The sequence below is a fragment of the Aquarana catesbeiana genome, linkage group LG12 (genome assembly GCF_042186555.1).
Source record: "Aquarana catesbeiana isolate 2022-GZ linkage group LG12, ASM4218655v1, whole genome shotgun sequence".
Classification (NCBI taxonomy): Eukaryota; Metazoa; Chordata; class Amphibia; order Anura; family Ranidae; genus Aquarana; species Aquarana catesbeiana.
In genome coordinates, this window is record NC_133335.1 from 209,082,774 (window position 1) to 209,106,883 (window position 24,110).

Consider the following 24,110-nt stretch of genomic DNA (forward strand, 5'->3'; position numbering starts at 1 on the left):
TTGTGCACATGTGGATGGCCATGGGGTACATACCTGCCCATCCACGTTGCCCCTTCCCTGGTGGTCCTAGTGGCATCCCTGGTGGTCCAGTGTGGTGATCTGAGGGGGGGCTGCACTGATAAACAATCAGCGCAGACCCCCCCTGCCAGGAGAGCCGCCGATTGGCTCTCCTCTACTCCCGTCTGTCAGACGCGAGTGAGTAAGAGCCGATCAACGGCTCTTCCCATTGACAGCGTGATCAGCCGTGATTGGACACGGCTGATCACGTGGTAAAGAGCCTCCGCCGGAGGCTCTTTACCAAGATTGGGGGAGCGGTGTGTCAGGCTGACACACCGCTCCACCGATCGCCGCGATGCATGCCCCCGGGGGCGCGCTGCGGCATGTTATCCTGCTGGACGTCATATGATGCCCAGTCAGGATAACAGAACGACTTCCCGGACGTCAATCCGCTATAGGGCGGGCGGGAAGTGGTTAAAGTCTTTTGTGGTATTTGTGGATGAGGCTCATTATCTTCTCAGATGGTAAAGCTGCCCATTCCTCTTGGCAAAAAGCCTCCAGTTCCTGTAAATTCTTGGGCTGTCTTGTATGAACTGCACATTTGAGATCTCCCCAGAGTGGCTCAATGATATTGAGGTCAGGAGACGGAGATGGCCACTCCAGAACCTTGACTTTATTCTGTTGTAGCCCATGACAGGTCGACTTGGCCTTGTGTTTTGAATCATTGTCATGTTGGAATGTCAAAGTACGTCCCATTTTCTAACATAATGCATTCATCTTGCCAACAATTTTCACCAAATTTCCTGTGCCTTTGTAGCTCACACATCCCCAAAACATCAGCGATCCACCTCTATACCTTTCATCATAGGCCTTGTTTACTCCTCTCCAAATGTAGCGTTTTTGGTTTTGGCCAAAAAGCTCAACTTTGGTCTCAACACTCCAAATTACTTTGTGCCAGAAGGTTTGAGGCTTGTCTCTGTGCTGTTTGGCATAATGTAAGCGAGATATTTTGTGGCATTTGCCTAGTAATGGCTTTCTTCTGGCGACTCGACCATGCAGCCCATCTTTCTTCAAGTGCCTCATTATTGTCCATCTTGAAACAGCCACACCACATGTTTTCAGAGAGTCCTGTATTTCACCTGAAGTTATTTGTGGGTTTTTCTTTGTATCCCGAACACTTTTCCTGGCAGTTGTGGCTGAAACTTTAGTTGGTCTACCTGACCGTGGTTTGGTTTCAACAGAACCCCTCATTTTTCACTGCTTGATTAGAGTTTGAACACTGCTGATTGGCATTCTCAATTCCTTGGATATCTTTTTATATCCCTTTCCTGTTTTATACAGTTCAACTACCTTTTCCCGCAGATCCTTTGACAATTCTTTTGCTTTCCCCATGACTCAGAATCCAGAAACGTCAGTGCAGCACTGGATGAAAGATGCAAGGGTCTGTAAGGAGTCCGGGAAACGCGTTGACCTTTTATATACACACACACTAATTACAAGCAAACAGATCACAGGTGAGGATGGATACCTTTAATAGCCATTCAAACCCTTTTGTGTCAACTTGTGTGCATGTTATCAAGCCAAAATCACCAGGGTATGTAAACTTTTGATCAGGGTCATTTGGGTAGTTTCTGTTGCCATTACGATTTTAAAAAAGTAACCACAGCTGATTGATAATAAATGGCTCCAGCCAAACACTAACCATGAGTGAAAGAACTGTTTTTGTGTTATCATTCATATTCTCTGAAAAATGGCCAAGAAATCATAAATTCTGCCAGGGTATGTAAACTTATGAGCACAATTGTATATATATATATATATATATATATATATATATATATATATATATATACATACAAACACACATACAGTCTATATTTATATACCTACACTATATATACATACATACGAGGTGGTAGCCATTTTCACCAGGTTCTTGTTTAGTATTTTGTGCAGTAACTGTGCCTTACTGTTCCTCTTTTTCAGTGCAACTGTCAAGTGTAACTAACTGAAAACAGTACACTGTCTAGGACCCTGAAATGTTATCTCTGCAGTTGCCAATCTGGTAGATGAAGAGACTGAAATGAAATACAGATAGTCACAGCAACAATTTCAAGCTGCCTATAGAGTCCTATGTATAAATATGCCCAAAGAAACAACTAAAAAGGTAAGATGTTTTTAGGGTTCATTCACACTATATTCGTTTAGATGCCTTTTCTCCTTACTGAAGAGAACAGAAAAAAAAAAGCTGCATTTTTGCATGCGCATTTCTGCATGCTTGACATTGATGCATTCTATTGGGCAGAATATTTATTTATTCTGGCCATTAGAATGTATTAACAAGCGACCACTTTCATCAGCCCAAGCGCTGCTCTTCAGAACTAGCAAGTGATTTTTTTTTTCTGCCATTAAACTCTCCTGTTTCTAAACAGCTATGTGTGCATGGTTAACATGGCGGGGCATTTTGAGCTGCAGTGTTCATGAGGCCATAAGGTTATTTTAGGTATGCTGTGTGAATGGGAACACTTAAAGAGTAACTCCACTTTTGTTGAGAAAAAATACATTCCCCTCTGGGTGATCTGTATACAATGCAGGGATTTTAACAAACTTTGTTGCAGATTCCTACCTTTTGTTATTCTGAAGAAATCCCTGTGTGTTTGTCTGTGTCCATGTGGAAAGTGAATCTAATGGGAGTGGTTTCATAATTATCAACCAGCTGCTGCACCTGCAGGGCTCTAATGAGGACAGCTGCTGGGTCGGCATCCCTTTAGATGTGATTTCCTATTGGGAGTATTTTTTTTTTATTTGCTATTCTTTTCTCCTACGAAAGTGGAGTGACCCTTTAAAGAAATGTTCTGGATCTTTTTAAACCCGTTTGCTGCATCAAAAGGAAGGATCGCTATACTCTGTCTGTGTCACTCTTTAATCTGTTAAATATACATCCACCCAACGTGCTAAGCCAAGTCAGCACACATTTGATTTACAGCACATTATACAGGGGCCTGCGAGGGCCTCTTGCAGTTCTTAATTAGAAGCCTAATGTCTACATTCCTGGCAATCCTCCTTGGTGCTGTCTTTAAGTGCCTTTGAAGAGGACCAAGCGGCACATGTTTAACCCCATCATGGCTCTTTGTAATCTCACTGCAACTGTGGCAACATGCACATGTGGTTGAGTTCAGCTGTTACCGCTCTGACTTTGGATATATATATACTAGCAAAGCACACATGATAATGCATACTCATCTATACAGGAGACTGAAAATATTTGTCAAAAAATACTGATAAAGGTAATTTACAGTTTTGATTAAACATTATTAACTCTCAAAAGAAGTTCAATTATGCAACATGATTCATGATTTGAATAAAAACACAGGAGTAGCTCAATAATACAATAGCACAAACATGTCAAACTCCATATTTTAGAATGGTGGTGTTGCGAGTCCTGACCTCAAGCCCAATGAAATGCTGGTACATGATCTGAAGTAGGCCTTTTAAGCAAGGCAACTAAAAAACATACACACAGCAGCTACAAGTATTATTTTTTTTTCTTTTAGATTACATTTTCTTTATTCATTTTTGTCTGTATCAAAACATATCACATTTATGCCCCGTACACACAGTCGGATTTTCCGACAGAAAATGTGTGATAGGACCTTGCTGTTGGAAATTCCGACCGTGTGTAGGCTCCATCACACATTTTCCATCGGAATTTCCGACACACAAAGTTTGAGAGCAGGCTATAAAATTTTCCCACAACAAAATCCGTTGTCGGAAATTCCAATCATGTGTACACAAATCCGACGCACAAAGTGCCACGCATGCTCAGAATAAACTAAGAGACGAAAGCTATTGGCTACTGCCCCGTTTATAGTCCCGACGTACGTGTTTTACGTCACCGCGTTTAGAGCGATCGGATTTTCGGACAACTTTGTGTGACCGTGTGTATGCAAGACAAGTTTGAGCCAACATCCGTCGGAAAAAATCCATGGATTTTGTTGTCGGAATGTCCGATCAATGTCCGACCGTGTGTACAGGGTATAAGCGTGGTACCACCACAATAACATCCATATACTTATGTGGTTAATACATTCTTTACCAAAAACAAACAACCCAATCCCCCCACCCTACCCGTCCAGGCCCCCACCCCCCCAATCCAATACCCCCCTCTAACAATCTCACTCCAAGTCACCACTCTCTTTTCCACTATTCCTCCTCTTTGTTCCTCCTTTCCCTATGTGTGTTAAGTTTAATTTGTTCCTTTACTACTTTTTTCCGTCTCCCATTTCTCGATGTACGGTGGTATCTCTGGCCCTGTCATTTCCATAAGCGCTCTATAAATCCTTGAAATCACCCTCTTCCTTCCCTTGTCCACACAGATTTTCTCTAAGGGGAGTAAGTTTGCCTCGGATCTAATGGGCTGGGGCAGAGACTCTATAAAATATTTCAATTGGCTGTAGCGCCATACATCTATCAATTTCCGCTCCTTTTTATTTTTTAGTTCATGATAAGTATATATTTTTCCTTGCTCCATAATATCTTTCAGTTGTGCATTCTCCTGTATTACCCATTTTCCAAACAATGCCTCTATTCCTGGTGTGAAATATTCTGTGTTTGCTAATGGTATTAAAGGTGAATTGTATTCCCATTTTTCCCTTTTGTGTAAATTGTCCCAGATTTTTAGTGCATTACTAGTGATAATATGTGTGTCATTACTAAGCTTTCTATATCGTGCAGGAATCCAAATTATTTTACCTAATATAACTGTGCTTATTGTGCTTTCCATCTTGACCCATCTCTTTTCTTTATTTTCTTTTGCCCATTCTATTATTCGTGACAGTACTATAGCATTATAATAGTTTCTAACATCCGGTGCCCCAAACCCCCTCTCGTCTTATCTTTAGTTAACTAGTTTTTTTTAAAAAAAACTCTGGCAGTGGGATCGGGAGCATCTGCATCTTATACATAATTTTAGGCAGGATAACCATTTTAAAAATATTAATTCTTCCCCCCCAGGATATTTGTCCTGATATAATTCTGTCTACCTGATATAGTCTTTCACTAGATTTGGTTATCTTAACTCCTAGGTACTTCAGTTCTTTCTTACCCCATGCAAATGGAAAGTTTTTTTGAAAAATAAGTTCTTCCTTTTTTGATATATTAAAATTTAAAGTTTCTGATTTAGCCGGCTTAATCTTGAAATTGGAAATCTCACCATATTCTTTTAAGGCTTTCATTAGATTTGGGAGAGTTATCATGGAACGGGTTATATAAAACAATGTATCGTCCACATAGGCCGCTAGTTTATGAATTTCCTCCCCTACTTTTATCCCCCTAATGTCTGGGTTCTGTCTTATCCTAATTAGAAGGGGTTCCAGAGCCACCACAAACAACAGGGGGGAAAGTGGACACCCCTGCCTTGTGCCGTTAAACATTTTGAACGGTGCTGAGACTGTCCCATTCACCTTAACCCTTGCTGTGGGTCTATTATATAATGCCTTTATGCGTCAGGTCATTTTCACTCCCAACCCTATTTCTTCCCAAGTACCCTGCATAAGGCCCCAGTCTACCCTGTCGAAAGCTTTCTCAGCATCAATCGACAGGAGTAGTCCTGGGGCCCTGCTATCTTTTATCTTCTGTATTGCCAGCAAGGTTCTGGTTCCGTTGTCCCTCCCCTCCCTTCCTGGGACAAAGCCAACCTGGTCTGGGTGTATTATATTCTGCATTATTATTTTCATCCTTCCATCGAGAATTTTTGCAAATATCTTAGTATCCAGATTTAGGAGAGAAATGGGTCTATAGCTGGAACATAACGTTCCATCTTTCCCTTCTTTCAGAATGACAGCAATGGTGGCCTCTAACGCATGTCCCACTTTTCCCCAATCCCATTCATATAGGAACACATTTTTGGGATTAAGATATCTTTAAATTTTTTATAATAAAGTATCGTCAGGCCATCAGGTACGGGGCTTTTCCCTGCAGGTATTTCTTTTAGGGTTTTTGTTATCTCTTCCTCTGTGATAGGGGCTTCTAGGTGACTAAATTGCTCCTCTGAGATTTTATTTAAACTGATCCCTCTTAAGTAAGCTTTTATTTTCTCCTGTTTCCGCTCAACCTCTTCTTTAGTACCCTGCTTTTAAATGGAATATAGACTCCCATAATACTCTTAGAACATCTTGGCGATTTCTGCTGTTTTATGTACAAGTTCTCCTGTATTTGTTTGTATTTTATCAATATAATTAGCTGCTTTTTTTTTCGCTAATGCCTGCGCCAGATATTTCCCGGGCTTATTCCCATATTGGTACCTTTCTCTCTTTACGATGTTATAGGTCGTCGTTTCTTGCTCTGTGAGTTCTCTCATCTCCTCCCTTTTTCGACTAAGTTTTATTAGTAGTTCTTTATCTCTCTTATTCTTATGCAACTGTTCTAATTTATTAATTATATATATATGTATATACTAGCAAAGCACACATGATAATGCACACTCATCTATACAGGAGACTGAAAATATTTGGCAAAAAATACTGATAAAGGTAATTTACAGTTTTGGTTAAACATTATTAACTCTCAAAAGAAGTTCAATTAAGCAACATGATTCATGATTTGAATAAAAACACAGGAGTAGCTCAATAATACAGTAGCTCAAACATGAGAAACTCCATATTTTAGAATGGTGGTGTTGGGAGTCCTGACCTCAAGCCCAATGAAATGCTGGTACATGATTTGAAGTAGACCTTTTAAGCAAGGCAACTAAAAAACATACACACAGCAGCTACAAGTATTTTTTATTTTTTTTATATAGTCATAAATAGCATAAAATACATAAAATGCCAAAGTATAAAAGTGTCTTGGGATCAGTGGCGGCCCATCCATTAGGGGCGCACGGAAGCCGCCCCTCCTATCCAGGCGTCTGCCTCCCTCATCCACATGCAGGGCGCCGGATGCATGGATTCCAATGGGGGGTTGTTTTTTTTAAGCACCTGATTAGAGCCAGAGGCTCTAATAGGCTTCAAAAAAGGGTGGGCTCGGGGCGCAGAGCACTGCGCTCCGATCCCACCCAGTTGTGTGACAATAGCAAATAAATATTCACTATTTTCGCACTGATTCTCCTCCTGGCCAATCAGGAAGTAGGTCTGAGATCCGTTTTCCTATTGGCCTAAAGGAGAAGCGTTCTGATTGGCTACCGAGGAGGAGGGAGAAGGAGGGAGGAGACGGAAGCCACTGTGATGCCTGTAGAGGAGAGCAGGGGAAGGGGAAGCCACCCATGATGCCCATGGAGGAGAGCAGGGGAAGGGGAAGCCACCCATGATGCCCATGGAGGAGAGCAGGGGAAGGGGAAGCCACCCGTGATGCCTGCGGAGGAGAGCAGGGGAAGGAGAAGCCACCCGTGATGCACATGGAGGAGAGCAGGGGAAGGGGAAGCCGCCCGTGATGCCTGCGGAAGAGAGTAAGGGAAGGGGAGACCACCCTTGATGCCTGTGATGCCATGGAGGAGAGCAGGGGAAGGGGAAGCCGCCCGTGATGCCTGCGGAGGAGAGCAGGGGAAGGGGAAGCCACCCGTGATGCACATGGAGGAGAACAGGGGAAGGGGAAGCCGCCCGTGATGCCTGCGGAAGAGAGTAAGGGAAGGGGAAACCACCCTTGATGCCTGTGATGCCAAAGAGGAGAGCAGGGGAAGGGGAAGCCACCCATGATGCCCATGGAGGAGAGCAGGGGAAGGGGAAGCCGCCCGTGATGCCTGCGGAGGAGAGCAGGGGAAGGAGAAGCCACCCGTGATGCACATGGAGGAGAGCAGGGGAAGGGGAAGCCGCCCGTGATGCCTGCGGAAGAGAGTAAGGGAAGGGGAAACCACCCTTGATGCCTGTGATGCCATGGAGGAGAGCAGGGGAAGGGGAAGCTGCCCGTGATGCCTGCGGAGGAGAGCAGGGGAAGGGGAAGCCACCCGTGATGCACATGGAGGAGAGCAGGGGAAGGGGAAGCCGCCCGTGATGCCTGCGGAAGAGAGTAAGGGAAGGGGAAACCACCCTTGATGCCTGTGATGCCAAGGAGGAGAGCAGGGGAAGGAGAAGCCACCCGTGATGCCAAGGAGGAGAGCAGGGGACGGAGAAGCTGCCTGTGATGCCTGTGATGCCAAGGAGGAGAGCAGGGGAAGGAGAAACCGCCGGCCATCGCCGGGTAAAGCACTGCCCGCCATAGATGGGGCAAGTGCTCCGGTGTTCCTGATGACCCAACCGACTGGACTGGGGGGGGTGCACTGTTTGCCGCCCCCCCCCCAAAAAAAATTTACCAGCGGCCGCCACTGTTTGGGATAATATCAGGAGAAAATAAACAAATCAAACTGATCTATTCAAGTCTCCAAGTTACACATGTCGATTTTAGCCCTCAAAACCCAACAAGAATATAGACATTATTATGGTAATAAGAGGAAGACCACTCTTTGGGTTGTTTTTCTTGTAAGGTGACTACAAGTAATTTTCAAACATAAATGTTGACTAGCGTTTTCCATTAATGACTAAACCACTGATTGAAAAAAGACATGGCAATATAAAATGGGGTGATTTGTTTATTGAAGTATATCTCCAGCCAAAGCATTGTTTGGTTTTGGATAGAGTTGGGAAAGCTCAAATCTTCTGAACCACTTGCCTACCAGTCACAGTACGTACTTGGTATGTCATTGGTCTTCAAGTGGTTGTACCGGGATGATGCCTGTAGCTGCAAGCATCATCCCAGTACCGTTTTTTTAGAGCCAGCGGTCGGCTCTCTTGTAATAGCAATCAGAGCTAACTAGCCACTCAATTACTATTACAAGCAGCGGGAGGAGATGTCCCCCCTTCCCGCAGCTTGTTCAGGTACTCCCGTCCCACTGGGAGACCCAAGCTACCAGCCGGCGTGTCCGCCAGCTAGTCAGACACCCAAACAAAGTCAGGATCGTCTGTGATCGAGTCTCCGCTATGGTAAGCAGGAAGCAATGACGTGACATCACTTTCCAGTTTACCCGGATGTCATTGGTGCCATTTTCAAAAAATGTAAATCATTCAAAAACACAGATCTTGTACAGAGGAGGGATTTGGGGTTTTGTTGACCCCAGATCCCTCCATAAAGAGTATCTATCACATGCCTGTTGCTGTCACAAGGATTTTTCATTCATTTTGACAGCAATAAAAGTAAGTAAAACAAAAATTAAAGCACCAGTGTAAAAAATTAAAAAATTAAAAAAAATAAAAGTTTTTAAGTGCCCCCCCCCCATCCCCCCATGCTCTTGCGCAAAGCTCGGTTCAGCGATCGTCCCACACATGTGAGGTATCATCGTGAATGTCAGATCATGGGCAGTAATTCTAGCACCAGAACTCCTGTGTAAATCTGAAGTAACCTGTAAAGGCTTTTAAAGCGTTGTCTATGCATAATACAATTTATGTTGTTTGTTGCGGTAATTTTAAAGCATGACATGTTTGGTATCTACTTAGTCTGTGTAACATCACCTTTTCATTTATTATGAAAAGGTGAACAAACCCTTTAAAATGGGCATGGGTATTAAGGATTCATACAACCATCTTCAGCAATGGGGATTTGTTTTGTCGTCTTAAGCCTCGTACACACGATTGGATTTTCTGCAGACAAAACCTCAGAATTTTGTCCGAAGGCGTGTGCCTGGATTTTGTCTTGCATACAAACGGCAAGGAATTGTTGGCCAACAAACACGAACGTAGTGATGTACTACGTGGTTTTTCAGCTCTTTAGCGCCACCCTTTGGGCTCCTTCTGCTAATTTCGTGTTAGTAGAAGTTTGGTGAGTGTTGATTCCCGCTTTTCATTTCACGCTTTTCATTTCTGCACGGCTGTTTGTCAACCAGACATGTTGCGGAATCGGAGGAGATAACGTGTTATTTATTATTGGCCTTGGAGTTATTGCTTTGACCCAAGTTCAGTCCAAGAACAGGAGGAGGAGGATTTCTTGGACCAAAAATTGGTTGCTTTATTAACCGTGATCAATTATGTCATATGCCTTTGCTGTGGGAGCTCCAGATGATTTTCAGAATTATCTCCGGATGACAGACCCCTGCTTTCACCAGCTCTTGGCATTGTTGACCCCCTATATTAAGAAGCAGGACACATGTATGAGGCTTTTATTTTATTTTTTTGGTTGAATAATAATGATTTGATTTGTTATATTTTCTATATTTTTGAATGCATAGAATTCACTTTTTGGTTAAGTTATATTGGCAGATAGCATGTCTAATTTTATTTGTTTTCTTTTTTTAATGCACAATAAAAAAATGTGGAGAATAATACTTGGCTATGTGTTTTACTTCAAATGACAGTTTGGGAGTAGGCAGTTACATTTAAAAAAATACAATGTAAAATTGACAAGGGACACCAACATAGTTGTATCTTTGATCTTAAAAACTAACAAAACAAATAACATAATAATATTATTCTTGATATCACTAGAAAAAAAAAGCTTTTGAAAATTTGTTTGCAATAACTCCATCAGTATCACCAGCAGAGCAGCTTCATTATTATCCCATTAAAGAAGAAGAGAATTGTGCGCTGCATTTGGAGATTTAATAATTTGCCACTAATGTTAATTCTCCATTACGAACGCTAGTTTACGAGACCGACCGCTTCTGGCTCGTCCTTGCCTCCAAGCATGCGTGTTTGTACTTTGGACTTTTGTCCGACTGACTTGTGTACACACGCTCGGAAAATCCGACAACAGACATTTGTCCGCAGAAAATTTTAAAGCCTGCCATCCAACATTTGTCCGCGGAAAATCCAACAACAATTGTCCGATGGAGCGTACAGACGGTTGGATTTTACGCCAACAGCCTATCATCACACATTTCCCATCGGAAAATACGATCGTGTGTACGCAGCTTTAGACTTATTAATAGCCTGGCCAGGATCAAGATGTGGATAAGGACTCTTCAGGGAATGATGCGGCCAGTTGTCAATCACTATTCCCAACAGTGTGAGAATTAGGTTAGGAGTGGAGAAGGTGTACGTCATTAGGGATATTAACTGAAAGAACATTGTAAGCTTTTCACAGCTCCACCATATGTGCTTTTGGGATTCAATATGACCACATTCTGTCCAGTATAGTAAGGAGTGACAAGAAGAAATTGCCCCTTATGTTTTATCATGGTGACCACTGGGTTGGGAATATTATAATTGTTTGAGATTAGATCTCTGTCTGTCACCTGCTCTAAGGGCTCATAAATGTAATCGTATATCAGTCTCATCCGAGACATTTGTTCTGCATAATGTTGGAGCTTGTGTTGGCCTAAAGCAACCTGCTGGAACAGTTCTTTTGTAAAAAAAAAAAAAAAGATAAGACCCTAAGGGGTTGATTTACTAAAAGTGGAGAGTACAAAATCTGGTGCAGCTGTGCATGGTAGCCAATCAGCTTCTAACTTCAGCTTGTTCACTGAAGCTTTGACAAAAAACCCAGAAACTGATGTCTAAGAAGCTGGTCTCTATGCAGAGCTACACCAGATTTTGCACTCTCCAGTTTTAGTAAATAAATCCCTAAAGCTACTTCCACATTGGAGCAGGCGTTAGCGGTAAAGCTCCGCTAGTCTTAGCAGCGCTTCACCGCTGTACCAGCGGCACTTTTTGGCTGATAGGGCACTTTTAACCCCCGCTAGCGGCCAAATAAAGGGTTAAAATTGCCAGGGGCGGTGGAGGAGCGGTGGAGGAGTGGTGTATACACTGCTCCCGCACCGCCTGAAAGATGCTGCTTGCAGGACTTTTTTTTTGTGTCCTGCAAGCACCAGTGTGAAAGCACTCGGGCTTTCACACTGGGGGTGCAGAAAAGGCAGTTTACAGGCACTTTTCAGGCGATATTTTTAGCACAAAAACGCTTGCAAAAGGACTCAGTGTGAAAGTAGCCTAAATGTATCATTAAAGGGAATCTGTCTAAACAAAATGGGACTTTTGATCCCCTATGTCAGGGATATGCAATTAGCGGACCTCCAGCTGTTGCAGAACTACAACTCCCATGAGGCCTAGCAAGATTCTGACAGCCACAAGCATGACACCCAGAGGCAGAGGCATGATGGGACTTGTACTTTTGCAACAGCTGGAGGTCCGCTAATTGCATATCCCTGCCCTATGTAATAAAATGAAATGTAAAAAAATTAAAGTTATACCCAAGCACCTAAAATTTCCCCTCCCAAAAAATAAATGTTCAGCTGTCCCGAGCATGCCGGGAAAAAACAGGTTTAGCCCTGGTTCACATTGGTGCGATTTGGCATGTCAAATCGCATGCCAAACTGGCGGCAATTGACAGCAATGGCACCGTCCAAAAGTAGTTTCTTTACTACTTTTGGAGATTTTTGGGGAAGGGATTTCCATTGACATCTGTGCAAAAACCCGCACAGATGTCTCTGAAATCAGGACTGACATGCAGGAATAAAATCGTGCGAGTTCAGCTTCATTCCCGCACTCAGTGTGAACATAGGTTTAATGTATTTTTTACTGAAAAACGTGGGTTTGGTAAGGTAGCAAACCACTCCATGGTAAATTAGTTATATTTTGTACTAGAATTTTCATCTATATGTTAAACATTTATCAAAATGCAGTTAGGTGTCAATGCATTTTTTTTCAGACTGAACAGAAAAGCAAACTATACACTTTACTGCAATTCCTTTCTCCCACCATGCAATGATCCATCAAGATGTGCCATGGTGCAATGTTCCATCCCTCACTCGGAGGTCATCCTCCTGTCCGTCAGCTTTTTCCCTGTCCATCAAGTGATCCTGTGCCCAGGAGACACCAAACACAGGACAAGTGCAGCAGAGTGACAGGTGTCAGCTGGGGGTTATTTACTGACTCATTATTGCTGGTTCTGTCAGTACATTTAAATGACAAGGTGTCGCTGAGTACGACTTTTCCCTTTACTCATCAGAAACAGATATTTAACTGTGCACTTGCTTGTCTGCAGTAATACAAGGGTGATTTTTTTTTTTTAAAAGGACTAGCTAAACATTTTTTTTCACTTTGGAGCAGGTTTTAATTTGTCTGAATAGCAATCGTTTGGTTATAGTAAAGCCTCATACACACGATCGGATTTTCCCACGGGAAATGTGTGATGACATGAAAATCCGACCGTGTGTACGCTCCATCAGACAATTGTTGTCGGATTTTCCACGGACAAATGTTGGATTGCAAGTTTTAACATTTTCCATGGACAAATGTCTGTTGTCGGATTTTCCGATCGTGTATATACAAGTCCGTCGGACAAAAGTCCAAAGTACAAACACGCATGCTCGGAAGCAAGAACGAGCCAGAAGCGGTCGGTCTTGTAAACTAGCACTTGTAATGGAGAATTAACATTCCTGACGTGGCAAATTATGAAATCTCGAAATGCAGCGCACATTCTCTTCTTCTTTAATGGGATAATAATGAAGCTGCTTTGCTGGTGATACTGACGGATTTTCAAAGGCTTTTTTTTTCTAGTGATATCAAGAATAATACTATTGTGCTTCTTTTTTGTTTTTTTTTTGGACAAGTTACCACAACACCATTATCCCATAGATTTTAAGATTAAACCTACAACTATGTTGGTGTCCCTTGTCAATTTTACATTGTATTTTTTTAAATGTAACTGCCTACTCCCAAACTGTCTTTTGAAGTAAAACACATAGCCAAGTATTATTCTCCCAAATTTTTTTATTGTGCATTAAAAAAAGAAAACAAATAAAATTAGACACGCTATCTGCCAATAGAACTTAACTAAAAAGTGCATTCTATGCATCCAAAAATATAGAAAATATACCAAATCAAATCATTATTCAACCAAAAAATAAATGTAAGCAATAACTCCAAGGCCAATAATAAATACCCCCACATTATCTCCTCCGATTCCGCAACATGGCTGGTTGACAAATGGCCATTCAGACACGAACTGAAAAGCGCAAAATGAAAAGTGCGAAATGAAAAGCGCAAATCAACACTCACCAAACTTCTACTAACACGAAATTAGCAGGAGCCCAAAGGGTGGCGCTAAAGAGCGGAAAAACAACGTAGTACGTCACTACGTTCGTATTTGTTGGCCAACAATTCCTTGGTGTTTGTATGAAAGACAAGTTTGGGCCAACGCCCTTCGGACAAAAGTCCACGGTTTTGTTGGCCAACAATCCGATCGTGTGTACAAGGCTTTAGGGATGTAAAGGGTCAGGCTATTATGTTCCCCGCCATGGAGATTCAATCTGTATTTGTTCTGGGGACTAGTGTCAATGGGGAAGAAACTGAGAGAAAATCTGATATGTTCAGGATGACACTAGAATATGAATAGAGGGGAAATTGTCCAGCGGGGACACCTGTTCAGGTTATAGTTTACTCATTCATTCACATGGGAGTAACTATTTCATAATGTAAAATGTAAAATCTTGCTGACAGAAATGCCAAGCAAGATCCTGCATTTTTAGCTATCTATATGCTGTATGCATGTAACATTTGTATGTGTCCAATGGTACAGCGTAAATGGGCCATATTGGCCTACTGACAACATCAACTATGTGTAGTCAGCGGTGCCTGCGCCTCTGATTACACACTATTGATAGGCTCTGGCTGCCGAGCAGGTCTGAATGCTAGGATGTTGGTGGCTCCTTCTGCTTCTGCTTAGCATGCTAGGTTGTTGAGATGCAAACAACCCCTGCTGCCTAGTATCACTGGTGGCTACGAAGCAGTTGGCTTTTGCCACCTTGCTTTATGGGTTGCTAGGACACAGGCAGCTCCTGCCACCTATTACATAGGTTGCTAGAACACAGGAGGCCCCTGCCACCTAGCATCTTTGGAGTCTAGGATGCAGACAACTCCTGCCACCTAGCATCCTAGGTTGGTAGAATGCAGATGGCTCTTTCTGCTTAGCATCCAATGTTGCTTAGACACAGATGACTCCTGCCACCTAGTGTCCTTGGTTGCTAGGATGCAGATGACTCCTGCCCCCAAGCACCATACGTTGCTAGAATGCAGACAGCCCTAACGCTTATTGTCATTGACAGCTACGACACAGTCGACTAGGTTGCTAGAATGCAGGTGGGTTCTGCTGCTTAGCAACCTAGGTTGCTTAGATGCAGATGGCCCCTGACATCTAGCATCGTTGGTTGCTAGGACACTGGTGGCTCTTGCCACTAAACACAATTGGTTGCTAGAATGCAGGCAGCCCCTGATGCCTATCATCATTGCAGGCTAGGACGCAGGCAACTCCTGCCGCTTAGCATCCTAGGTTGGTAGAATGCAGGTGGCACTTGTGGTTTAGCATCCAGGGTTGCTAAAAAAGAGATGACCCCTGCCACCTAGCGTCCTTGTTTGCTAGCATGCAGGTGACTCCTGCCACCAAGCACCATAGGTTTCTAGAATGCAGACAGCCCCTGATGCCTATCATTGTTGGTGGCTAGGACGCAGGTGATTCCTGCCACTTAGCATCCTAGGTTGCTAGGATGTAGGTGGCTCCTGCACCCTAGGCTGTTAGGAAGCAGGCAGCCCCTGCCGCCTAGTGTACTTGGTGGCTAGGACGTAGCCGGCTCCTGCCACTTAGAAATTTGTGGAATATTATGATCTAGTTCAGGGGTAGGCAACCTTGGCCCTTCAGCTGTGGTGAAAAAAAAATCCCATCATGCCTCTGCCTCTAGGAGTCATGCCTGTGATTGTTAGGGTCTTGCAATGTCTCATGGGACTTGCAGTTTCAAAACAGCTAGAGGGCCAAGGTTGCCTACCCCTGATCTAGTTCATAGTCTGTAACTGACATGAAATTGAGAAATTAAAATAAATCAATCAAAAATGTACCCACATATGGCTGGCCGCAGGGCTAATCATTCCAACTGTACTGCAAGGCTGAGACATGTAGTCCCACAGCAGCTGGGGACATGAACGCTTTCAAACAAGTACAGTCTGCCTTAGAATAAGAGCCAGCCTAAGGGGAATACATTAAAGTCACGGGTGAGATCATGTTTGTGTAGCTGTCATGCTCCCGACAGGTGCCAAGTCTGCTTGTTCAGATAAATGAAGTTCTGCTTTGTGTTATTCTAAGAGGTGAAAAACGTTGAGCAAGCCTCCATCGAGGTCTTTGTTAAGTTAGTTTATTGAATAATGACTCGTGTTACTGCAACTGGGGAACATTCCAGACTGTGAGACAATGTATCCCTCTGCGGCAGTGGGACCGTCTGCTGTAACAGCTCCAAAACTTATTACACATATTACAATCTGAAAGTATCCTTTAGCCCCCGTTCACACCAGTGCGATTTGTAATGCGATTTGACAGTTCCAAATCCCATGACAAGTCGCACCCCATTGCTGGCAATGGAACCGTTCATATCGCCACGATTCATGTCGCAGCGATTATGAAAAAGGTTCCTGCACTACTTTTTGCAGATTTCACTGTGACTTGCATAGACTTCTGTTAAATGAAGTCGCAAGCCCCTTTGAAATTGGTGGTGCAAATCGCAGTAATCTGCGGCTTTAAAATTGTGCTGAAGTAGTGTGATTCCAAAGCCACACCTGTGTATACTAGGGCTTAGATCTAGTATGTTGTACCAGGGTCTGTCTAATTGGATACAAATAAATTGGATGGTTTAGGTTAGCCTTTCTAAAGGATTTCGTGGAACCTCAAGGTTCCTCCAGAATTTGCTAGGGGTTTCTAGAATAATGACCAATTTCTGCTTCTCAGATAACTAACCACTGATACCATTGATCTTTTTAGCTATCTGTAAAGCCGCATACACACGATCGGACTTCTCGTCGGAAAAAGATATGATGGCTTTTCCGACGGGATTCCGCTCAAGCTTGCCTTGCATACACACGGTCACACAAAAGTTCGCTGAATATTAGACTGCCTAGAACGAGGTGACGTACAACACTACGACGAGCTGAGAAAATGAAGTTCAATGCTTCCGAGCATTCGTCGAATTGTTTCCGAGCATGCAAAGGAATTTTGCGTGTCGGAATTGCCACAGACGATCGCATTTTCGGATAGGAACTTTTTCCGACCGAAAAATTAAGAACATGCTCTCAATCTTTTGCTGGCTGGAATTCGGCCAGCAAAAGTCCGATGGAGCATACACACGGTCGCATTTTCTGACGAAAAGCTCTCATCGGTCTTTTGCTGGCCGAAATTTCGATCGTGTGTACGAGGCATAAGTGGAGTATTCTTCCTACTGACCCCAAATGTAAGGAACATTCTTCCTATTAACATCACACTAATGTATAGTGAGCTGTAGCCAGGGCTGCTAATAAGGGGATACCACCGGTCCTCCTGTACGGGGGACCAGGCCCTATCAGTTTAGCAGGGGGGCCCAGGCAGAAGAAGGAATTGGATCATGGACAGGAGGGGGTGACCAGTGCGGCGGACAGGGGGAAGGAGAAAAACTACAGGAACCGATCCCTTGTATGGCTCTCCATGAAATAGCTGAAAGTCGGCTTCATCTCCTCTCCCTCCCACCAGCTTTCAGATGCTGCAGGGGGGAACTACAGGGGATCTGTTCTAGTAAATGCCCCCTGCCCCATAGATCACCCCTCCTGTAGATAATCTTCCTCCTGCTTCCAAGCCCCCTTGTCTGACTCTCAAGCAGCACTGACAGCTTCTTCTCCTCTCCCTCCTACCGGCTATTGCAGGGTATTGGGTATCGCTTCAAGATGGAGAGCGGGTCAGGTAGGCTGTACAGGGCCCCTTGATTTATAACAGCAGTCCTGGCTGTAGCTATAACATTTGCGGAGGTTCCCTGAGATTAGATAGATATTTCAAAAGCTCCTCCATTGTAAACTGGTTTAGAAAAAAAAAATTCTATTCCAGTGTGTATTCTCATAAAAGTCCCTTCTATTGCTCTCAGCTTCCTCCAAATCTCCAAATTCCTTTTTTTTTTTTGCTGCTGTGATCTGACTTCCAGTTACGGGGTGGCTCTCCATTTGTTCTCCATTGTCCATCTTCTGGGATCGAAGAACTACTCTTATCATCAGGAGTTCTGCTGTCACCACAGACATACCAATACCATCTCAGGTCTATGGGTGGTCTTATGCATCATATAGGTAGACATCAATTGACATACTAAGCTCTCCACCAGACAGTAACTCACCATCGTTCATTGATCCTAAGTATAAAACATAAACAAGTCACAATGACGCCCTTAGTAGTGTCCCACTATCTTATACCCCAGTCCACCCAGTCCAGGTAAATTTCCTGTATTCTGCTTATTACAGTAAACCATTGCGAATATTCATCCACAATCAATCACAAAAGTTTTATACATGTACTGTAATATTATGCATCACGCAAAGTTCATACATTCTCATAGTGTAAAACTGTCTAGGACCAAGTTCAGCCAGATTTGTTTATATGTCTGTAACTTCATTGGAGAAATTTCCCTTTCTGTGTGTCTTAATGACAACCCTAATGCCCCGTACAAACAACTGGACATTCCGACAACAAAACCATGGAATTTTGTTCGAAGTTTGTTGGCTCCAACTTGTCTTGCATACACACGGTCACACAAATGTCAGCCAACAATTACGAACGTAGTGACGTACCAGACGTACGGCGAGCCGATAAAAAGGAAGTTCAATAGTCATGTGATATCTCCATTACGAACGCTAATTTTACAAGACCGAGCGCTTCCGTGAACTTTGCGTGAACTTTTGTGCGACGGACTTGTGTCTGTCACACAACAAAGTTTTGTTGGCGAAAAATTTGAGAGCACGCTAGCTAACATTTGTTGGCGGAAAGTCCGCCAACAAATGTTCGATGGAGCATACACACGGTCAGACTTTCAGCCAGCAAGCTCACATCCAACATTTCTGTTTGGAAGGTCCGATCGTGTGTACGCGGCATAAGACCCCAGGGAAGAAATTAATTGGGGTTGACCAGAGTTAAAAAAAGAGCATACATACCGGGGTTCTAACCCTTCCCTACTGTATTAAACATTATGATTTAGTTGCTTTCTCTCTGTCTCCATTGACCTGAATTTAAATACACAAATGGTCCATATAATAAACTTGGTCCAAAGCTGTTCAGGTTTAGGTCCCAAACAACAAGGGGGCATTCTTAGTCCTATAGAAGGAACAAGGGGGCATTCTTTGTTCCTCAGAAGGAAAAGATGGTTAAGGTGAAACGCCAGGAAAAGAAAAAGTTAACCCTTGCAGTGGGGCCTCTGTGGAACTCCAGGCAGAGAGTTTTTTTTTAATTTTTGACGTAAAAAAAAGGGCCTCTAACGAGGTATATGCCATATTTGGATTGCTGTTCTGTAGTGTATGATTCATGCCAGATGCAGTTATCACTGTACTTCCAGCCAGTTGAGGTGCCCTGGCCACCCCTCTGAAATGCGATCCACTGTAGATACCTTCTCTGAGGCATTTGTTACCTCCTCCTCTCCTGTTTTATATAAATTCTGCACCACTGTGCTAAAACTGCAAGCATTACACATGGGTTCAGCATATCCCTATACACTTAAATGGGTCACATTTAGCAGCACTACCCGCTGATAGTAATGTGTTGTTTAATTTTCTCCTTAACATATTGTTTAATTTGTGTCTTCCAGGTTGAACTAGGTGTCAGTTAGGCCCTTTTCCCACAGGGGAAGAATCCGTCCAAGCGGATCCACCTGCTCAGCAAGGGATCTCTCCGCTGACCTCTACTGAGCATGTGGGTGACACGCCCGCTGTTCTCTATGGGGCGGTCAGATGGAAACGGACTGCATGTCCATTTCCATCTGACTGTAATCCAATCTGATCTGCTGAACGGATGGTGAATGTATACCTCAGTTTTTAGCGGATCGGCTCAAATGATAGCGGATGACAGCGGACATCCGCCACCCCATAGAGAACAATGGGTGATCCGATCGGGTCTGCCTGAAAAACGGACAGGGGGACCCAATTAGTCCGCTGGTGTGAAAGACGCCTTAACCTTGAAAACTGAGGGCATCTTGTGGCCAGAAATACGTACAGTAGGTAGGGGAAAACTCCGATTGAAGGTTAGTATTGCATCCTGAACTGCATTTTTATTTTTAATGGCCGCTAGAGGCCTTTTTTCATTTTAAACACTGTTGTCTGGAGTTGGGCTTTAGAGAAAAATTGCAACAATAATTCAAAGCGTATATAGTCTTCATTTTCTGTAACATGATTAGACAATGAAGATGTTTGAGGTTAGAGTGCCTTAAATCCCAATTAGGAGGCAGCCATCTGGGGCATGGTGCGATTTATTAGAAATATTAATGACTGTGAACTGCTGACAGAGATAACCGCAATTTACTTCACTTTTCATTCATATGCCACAAACGTAGCCCTCCATCCACCCCGGGGGGGCAGAGTTGATCGCACCACTTCATATGGTCCCTTGCCACTTCAAAGGCTGGAGAAGAGCCACTTAGTTAATCCCTCCCGCTTCTTGGTGACAATGCAGAGAAGATGTAACAGGAAGGGCTCAGTCTGAAGTCTTCTGAGGCGGCCTGACAGGAGTCAAATCCCTTGCCATCGTCCAGGAGTTATTCTGACAAGAGTCAGCACATGTCCGGATTCCACAGGCCGGTGGCAGCATCAGTACAAAAGGTTCAGTTGTTGTAGATTAACATGCGTGGGATACCAGGGGGCCAGGCCGATACAGAGGTGCTGCTAATTGTGCAGGCCGAGGCCTAGGAAGAAAAATTCTACTCTAATCCACCGGTTTAGGTTTGTTTTTCTTCAGATTATCTTAAAATAGACTCAGACATGTTAAGGGATATTACTGGGGATGGGGTCTTATCATCCATCTAGCAGCGGGGCAAAAAAGGAGTAATGTCTTTAGATGCTCCATTTATAACACCCAGAAATTATACTTAAGAATTTGGTGGATGCTGGAGAGTTAAGACACAAATAAAATCTCTTATACACATGGTCCAAGTATGTTGAGGGATGAGGGAAGTTTCTGTCCATATACAAGTTTTAACTGAACTTTGGTCTCTTTGGGCATTTGTCCGATTGCCAGACTTTTAGCCCATTAAACAAGAGGCTAACACAGGGGCGGACTGACCATTCGGCCACTCGGGCACTGCCCGAGGGGCCTGGGCCACTAGGGGGCCCCATCAGGGTTGCCAGCCTCAGTAAAACCAAGGACAGTATGTAAAAATCTGTGTTTTTTTTACATCTGTCTCTGAAATGTCCCTTACCGACATCCTTTTGGTTTAAAAATCCCAAGATTATAGCTGCTCCACCTCTCCAGTACCTTCTCAATCAATAGAAACATGTCTGTGTATACTGTGTGTACATGTATGTGTATACTGTGTGATTGTATACTGTGTATGTGTATACTTTGTGGCCCCATTATCTCTGATTGCCTGGGGGCCCCATAATCTCCTATTGCCCGGGGGCCCCATGAGTTGTCAGTCCACCCCTGGGCTAACATCATACATGTTAGCAGTATTTCTGCTGCTACTACAGCTTCCTGTCAAATGTTGCTTTAGGAAGTGGCGGGTGCCAACACCTGTCTTGTCCTCAGCATCCAGTAACGACACCCAGGCCCCATTCATTTAATGGCCGGCCCCAACCATGGAAACAAAGGGGTGGGAATAGCGTGACATAACTGACCAAATCTTTCCATGTGGCTGTGACCATATTTGATCAATGTCTTCACCTGGGAGACCCAACCCCCTTGTGGTGGAGCCCTCCTTGACATTGATGCCAGATCCTCATTAAGGATAACAGTCTAGTATGTATTTTAGGGGGAACCCCACAACATTTCTTTTTTTTTTGTGTAGGGAACCCCCCGGCTGTTGATTTACAAATAGAAGTTTGCTGCACTATGTTGTACACAATGTACAGATGAACCACTTCAAGGGCAGGTTAAGGACATCCCCAGGAATGTTATATCACGGAAATTTGTATTTTAATGTTGAGTTGAATGTTTAATGTAAGGAAAATCATAAATAGTTTAAATTTTTTTTTTACAAATAAATACCTGAAAAGTGTGGCGTGCATTTGTATTCAGCCCCCCTGAGTCAATACTTTGTAGCACCACCTTTCACTGCATATAAAGCTGCAAGTCTTTTTGGGAGTGTCTCTACCAGCTTTGCACATCTAGAGAGTGACATTTTTGCCCATTCTGCTTTGCAAAGTGGCTCAAGCTCTGTCAGATTGGATGGAGAGCGTCTGTGAACAGCAAACCTCTGCCCCAGTCTCAAGTCTTCTGCAGACTCTAATGCCGTGTACACGCGGCCGGAATTACCGACAGAAAAAGTCCGATGGGAGCTTTCGGTCGGACATCCCGACCGTGTGTATGCCCCATCGAACTTTTTCTGTCGGCATTTCCGACGGACTCAGATATAGAACATGTTCTAAATCTTTCCATCGGAAATGCCGACTGAGTTTAGCCTGTTGGCAAGTCCGGCCTTGTGTACGCGGCATAACAGGTTTTCTACCAAGTTTGCCCTGTGTTTGGCTCCATCCATCTTCCCATCAACTGTGACCAGCTTCGCTGTCCCTACTGAAGAAAGGCATCCTCACAATATGATGCTGCCACCACCATGTTTCTTTGTGGGGATGGTGTGTTCAAGGTGATGTGCAGTGTTAGTTTTCCCCCACACAGCGTTTTTCTTTTAGGCCAAAGAGTTCAATTTTGGTCTCATCTGACGAGAGCACCTTCTTCCACATGTTTGCTGTGTCCCCCACATAGCTTCTCACAAACTCCTTATGGCTTTCTTTAAACAATGGCTTTCTTTTTGCCACTCTTCCATTAAGACCAGATTTATGGAGTGCACAACCAACTAATAGTTGTCCTGTGGACAGATTCTCCCACCTGAGCTGTGGATCTCTGCAGCTCCTCCAGAGTTCCCATGGGCCTCTTGGCTGCTTCTCTGGCCTGTCAGTTTAGGTGGACGGCCATGTCTTGGTAGGTTTGCAGTTGTGCCATATTCTTTCCATTTTCGGAGAAAAATAAAGCTTGGGATATTTTTTTATAACCTAACCCTGCTTTAAACTTCTCCACAACTTCATTCCTGACCTCTCTGGTGTGTTCCTTGGCCTTCATGATGCTGTTTGTTCAATAAGGTTCTCTAACAAACCTGTGAGGGCTTCACAGAACAGTTGTATTTATACTGAGATTAAATTACACACAGGTGGACTCTATTTACTAATTGGGTGACTTCTGAAGGCAATTGGTTCCATTAGATTTTAGTTAGGGGTATCAGAGTAAAGGGGACTGAATACAAATGCAAGCCACGCTTTTCAGATATTTATTTGTAAAAAAAATTAAAAACCATTTATAATTTTCCTTCCACTTCACAATTATGTGCCACTTTGTGTTGGTCTATCACATAAAACCAAAAATAAAATACATTTATATTTTTGGTTGTAGCATGACAAAATGTGGAAAATTTCAAGGGGTATGAATACTTTTTCAAGGCACTGTATATAAGTAATATTAATGTCATACTTAGTTCAGTAATTTTGAGGTCACACAGCATTTAAGCCCTGATGAAAGGGGAGTGCCTGAATCCCCGAAACACATTGGCTGTTTACAGTATATTCCATTCCAATGTTATTTAACTAAATATCATTTTGCACTTTATGACCATTGGTGTAGTGCTCTTACTGTTTTTCATACATATTAGTGTTATCAGAGTGACTTTGTTCTAACAGAAAGAATATACTTTTAAGGGTCAGTTCATATCAGATATGTTGGGCTGCGCTGGGAAGCCTTGTGCTGGGGTGGTGTGCATTTGAAAAATTACCACGTGCTGTGCCCTGTGAGTACCAACTGCTGTGTTTTCCTACCTGCGATGTACTACCTGGTTGGATCCTAAATTGGGGCCAGGCCACACAAGACCTTCCTGCTGTGTTCCCGACCTGCGATAAACTACCTGTGTGGACCTTTGAGTTGAGGCCAGGCCACACTCCTCTTTGCTGTATTTTGTTGCTGCTTGCCCCTTGCTATGCCTGATTCATCACCCGGTGACCCTGAACTTCATTCTTGCTGTATTCTGTTGCCTTTGATCCTTGCTGCACCCAGATTACTGTCATGTATTTCTCCTTGCTGTTCTGTATCTCAGGCCTGTAACCTAGCGTTGCTACCAGTGGCGCTGTTCCATAAGGGGCGCCGCCCCCCCTAGTTTGCATGTGGGGCGCCGGACTAATGGCTTTCTATGAGATCTGTAACTT

The 24,110-nt window shown here is 43.5% G+C and overlaps 1 protein-coding gene across 1 annotated transcript in view; it reads left to right on the forward strand.

Moving 5' to 3' along the window:
• Nucleotides 1-2,068: 2,068 nt before the first annotated feature.
• Nucleotides 2,069-24,110, forward strand: part of GSS (glutathione synthetase) — a 114,256-nt gene continuing 92,214 nt past the window's right edge. Inside the window, exon 1 of the mRNA XM_073606594.1 lies at nucleotides 2,069-2,164. The gene's annotated coding sequence lies outside the window, so the exon portion shown is untranslated. The remainder of the gene's footprint in view (nucleotides 2,165-24,110) is intronic.